This window comes from Lipotes vexillifer, unplaced genomic scaffold (assembly GCF_000442215.2).
Source record: "Lipotes vexillifer unplaced genomic scaffold, Lipotes_vexillifer_v1.1 scaffold671, whole genome shotgun sequence".
Classification (NCBI taxonomy): domain Eukaryota; kingdom Metazoa; phylum Chordata; class Mammalia; order Artiodactyla; family Lipotidae; genus Lipotes; species Lipotes vexillifer.
Window position 1 is genome coordinate 40,832 of NW_006782851.1, and position 5,173 is coordinate 46,004.

A 5,173-nucleotide genomic window follows, 5' to 3' on the forward strand; every position below is an offset into this window, starting at 1 on the left:
ATGGGACCTCCCTGGTGGCACATTGGTTAAGAATCTGCCTGCCAGTGCAGGGGACACGGGTTCGATCCCAGGTCCTGGAAGATCCCACATGCCACAGAGCAACTAAGCCCATGCACCACAACTACTGAGCCTGCATGCCACAACTACTGAAGCCCGTGCGCCACAACTACTGAAGCCCGTGCGCCTAGAGCCCGTGCTCCGCAACAAGAGAAGCCACCGCAATAAGAAGCCCGTGCACCGCAAACTACTGAAGTGCGCCTAGAGCCCGTGCTCCGCAACAAGAGAAGCCACCGCAATAAGAAGCCCGTGCACCGCAACGAAGAGCAGCCCCCGTTCTCCGGAGAAACTGGAGAAAGCCCGCGCGCAGCGATGAAGACCCAACGCAGCCAAAAAAATAAATTAAGTAAATAAGTAAATAAATAAATAAAATAAAAGGGGGAATGACGTAAATTGCTAAGCCTTGAAATATGGTTCGCTGGGGGCCATGCATTAGCCTGGATTTCCCAGGTTCTTACGGCTGAGATATCCAAAGGATAGTTGTCAATAACCTGAAAGAAACGATGTCAATAGAGTCCCTTCCTCTCCCGTGAGAATGGGATGTTCAGACTCCCCTTGAGGCAGACACCAGCAGCCTCTAGAGGGGACACCAGGCCGCGAGCTCCATGAGTCACACGGAGGGCAATTCAGATGCCCCATGAGGACCAGGTGACCTACACCCGTGGAGGATGTGAGACCACTGTCACCAGGGGCCAGACAGGCTGCTTTCCAGACCAGCGTACAGCTATCAAGGAGCAGCTGCCACACAGAAGTCCTGGAGTTAAACCTACAGTGTTGCATTGGAGAGAAAGAAAGAAGAAAAGACACTGGAAGTTTCCCCTGGAAACTTCCCCCAAAGGACACACTGGCTAGCAGACCTCAGAATACTCTGTGTGAACCAAAAGGGAATAATTGACTTCCTGGCTGTTTTCTTTTGCACACTGGTCAGCCTGAGTTCCCAGACTATAATCATCCTTAAACCGTAGGCAGAGAGTTTTTATTTATAAAAATTGCAGGGAAAAATGGATTAAGTTTTGTCCCTTTGCTACATCCGTAGATGGAGTATTTTGTACCTAGATAATTTTAAGTTTTAGGAAGTCTGCCCTTGTGCGTGTTGATCACCATTCTTGTCTCACTCTTTTAGAAGGGTGTCTTCCCAATGTTGGGATGTTGGGACCACAGTAAAGTGTCTGAGAAGATCATTCATTTCCAACTCCACTGACCACAGAGGGTGGTTTCATCTGAATCTTTCCTTTACCATTGACACCATTGTTCTTCTACTCTTGTCAACTCAAAAATGGCCTCAATTCTCCGTTCTAGTCTCTGTAAATGACACGATAGATGGTTTATAAACCCAGCGGCCATCTCCTCCCTCAAAATTATATTACGTGTAACGTATTGCGTGTCACCTGTTGTGTAAAGGAACAGTATGGGTGGTGGAAGAGTTACGCTAAAATATGGATATAGCAGATATTTTTGTATGTAATATAGGCAGTATACTGAAACACTGAAAGGTGTGTTGGAATAAATACGTTTTAACATAAAAGCATGCGAAGCTATAGCTTTTAAATGTACAGACATCCCGCTCAGAAATACCTAAATTGATTATGGGAAAACGTCAGAACCTGACATCGTGAAATGCACTAAATTAAAGACGCAGCCTTTGGAGGGCATGACTTCTGTTGGGATTGTTGATGGAATCTGCCAGAACATTTTGATCTTACTCTCCCTTACTTTTGGATTTTTTCTTTCCTTTTTCTTTTTCTTTTTTTTTTTTTTCCTGGAAATATCTCGGTAATAAAGTGACATCATTTTCCAGCATAAAAGGTATATACTAACCACAGGGTAATTCATCCTTTTTAACATGAAAATAAACATTTAAACATTCTCCAGTGGTTTCATTATTTTATCCACATTTTTCTCTCTTACTTGCAGCATCTCTATGATTTGACTATCTTTATACAGTTTTCTTTTTAGCCAGAGATTTTAATACCTTTGACGCAGCAATAAATGGAAGCCAAAAGGAAATGTTTCTTGAAAGTTGCCAATAACTTGGACCTTTGAAAGAGGTAAACTTTTCCTGTGTTGTCCTAGCAGAGACTGGGGTCTCTTCTTCCCTGAGGTTTGAGAAGGAGGACTCCTGTTTTGCAGGTCCCTGCCCAGAGGGTCAAACTGTCCTGGACTCAGTGCTGACATGTAATGCAATGCATCAGCCCTGCCGTCTTCTCCCTTTTGGTCTCTCCTTATCTGTGACTCACTCACGTTTCCGTATTTGGGGCAGGGGCTTGTGGTGCTGAGGGTCCAGAGTAGGTAGAGCTCTAGACATGTAAGAAAAAACACAAGAGAGTCGGGGATCCTGCTTGGAAGGCTGATGATGTCTCAGCTGAAAGGTTGCCGGGTGCATTGCTGAGTCCCCACGGCTCTCCGTGGCTTGTATGCCCTTTCTGACGCTGCCAGCATCATCTTTGGCATTCTGGCAAATGGCACTCCTTGTTATCAGGATGAAAAGGGGTGTCTCTGTGGCAGTAACTTGACATGTCATAATAAATGCCCCACCCCGAGCCTGATCTTTCACTGGGCCCTCCAGACATCATATGAGGAAGTGAGTGTCAACCTAGGAATTGGCCTTGTGAAATGAAATCTGCGCAGTCACAGGCTTCAGATGAGCCCAAATGCTTTCCCAGTTTCCACACATGCCCCCATCGGCAGGATTTCTCACACTTTGGGTGATTGTTTCCCACTGACAGCCCCTTCTTTTTCCTCCTGGAATGGAGGAGGACAGAGCCACAGACCCCCAGGGCTCTCCCCAGATCTCAGCATGCGTGTGTGCAGTTTAGTAAAGTTGGTTTCTGAAAGAGGGAACAAAGAAAGTTTGAAATGAGGCTTGTAAAAAAGTGAACCCTTTAGATTTAGACTTCTGTGTGCGCAAAATGCAAACACTGCATTGCAGTCTTTTTGATATTGAAATGCTTGATGCCTGTTAGTTTCTCTGTGGTTTTATACAATTTAGATCACTTACAGAGGTTTTTGGTTGTTTGCTTTAAACATTTTTTTTAAAACACAAAGAAGTGCAGAAACACTCTAACCCGGTTACAGTGTGTGTAGCCTTTTCTATGAGTCAAGATGGCAGGACATGATCACTTTCCGGGTGGGAAGTAACAGTTCAGGTCTGATAGAGGAATTGTGCTACGTGTCCAAGAAAGCAACCATGCCATCAACTGACAAACTGGACGATCTTCCCATTTCATGAGATGCCTTTATAATTTCTATGGCTCTTGGTCAGTTGTTCTGATGAAACCTTTACTTTTAGCTTGAGGACTGCAATTTCTTTAGGTGCTGCAGCAACAGAGCTCAGTTTATACATCTACGCTGCCCACTGGAATAAAGCACTTTACAAAGAGAGGGATGGATATTACTTTGGGATTCAGGGTCCATGTGATGTTGACCTTTCCACCCCCTAGACATTCCTTCTCCAAGATGGCTTAAATCGCTTCTGACCTGAAACTTCTTTCTTTACTTCAATTGGTCAAAGAACATGCGCAACGTTTTATTTTTCCATGATAAGGTTGCAGCTGAAATAATCTGCTATTTTATTGTTACCTCTTATAGGAATCTGAGTCACTGAAGGAAATAGCCCAAAAGGCCAGTGTAGACACTTCCCCTTTGATATAGTTTTTTCACTTAGAGATGCTTCCTTAGACAATGTGCCTTTTTTCCCCCCTGTTGTAATCACTGCAGGATCTCCATTTAACCCATGTATATTCCCACATAGCATGCTTTATTCCCATAAATATTTTAGGCTGACAAGGGTCACACGCCGGGCATTGCTAAGCACACCCTTCCAGGTTTTCAACACTTTAATTTACTATTCTGGTTGGTTGTAATGCCACTTGGTGCATCTGAAAATTTGCATCAGATCTGCTACCATATCAGTTACTCCAGAGCAATGAATTGTTCAGTACCACCAGCTTATGTGCCAAAAGATGCCAGGACTGGCAGACGGAGGGACCCAAGTATTTCCTCTGGGCACAGACCACCAAGCAAGCGATTCCCTCTTTCTGTAGTTGTCTTCCACTGGGAGCCTTTTTCTGGACTTCTAGCAAGGGCATCAATTTAAAACCCAACGTGGATTCCAAGAACAAACCCATTGCCCAAACCCCATGACAGTTGGTGTTCTAGGTACATCACTGCAGGTTTAAGCAAACGCCCAAACTATGAAAGACAGGGGCTGAGAGTGGAGAATGAAATAATAAGCAACTGATCAAAGCCAGGAAAAAACAAGTAGCTCTGCCACTCCCTGGCACACAGTGAATATTGTACAGCAGATCTGTGCTCTTGCAAGGAGTCACGTGTGTCTCCCCGTGGCAAACAATTTTTCCAATGCTGCTTATCTGTAACACGTGTCTGAAGGGCATGCTGTTTGCTGACGATTTAAATCTGTATCCTCAGCCATCAGTTCCCAGCCCCAGACTGTTCTCGGGTGGATCCCATCTGGGCTGCAAAATACAGGGAGTGACCAAACCCACATCACCCAGCCAGTTCTAAACTTTTGGGTGGCTTCAAGGCCACAAACACAGTGGGGACAAATTCTGTCTGGCATTTGAAAAAAAAAAAAGGGGGGGGGGGGATCTTCTATCTCCGTTCTTCTGAGTTGGATTCTTATTCCCTGGTAAACACCAGCTATTATAAACAGAGCATGCTGTTACAACATTGTGCTTCTCTATACTTTTTTGGTTGTATAATGAACCCGTCTCATACTACCCACGGCTCTCAGTATGATTGATCCGTTGTATCTGTCCCACAGTATATTTAACCTATCTGTAAAGGCACTTCCAAACATTTTGAAAATGAAGAAATAAAATGTGTTGGATGATTCCTTGTCATAGTAAAACAATCAATGGGTAAGCTCCAGGAAATTATCCCATCCTCTCATAGTTGTTCAAAGGAAGATATTAAGAAGTTTTTAGTTTCAGTGTAGGGGCAGCTGTCTTCAGGGTTTTGAGGACAGTCATCGGCTGAGACCTTGAGAATTTGAGAAAAGCATGGTGTATTTAAGTGTGAGAACAAGATTCCGAAGGAAAGAGGCTTGCTTTTGTGCCCTGGGGCCAGTACTCTGGCTAACCAGCCAGTTGAACTA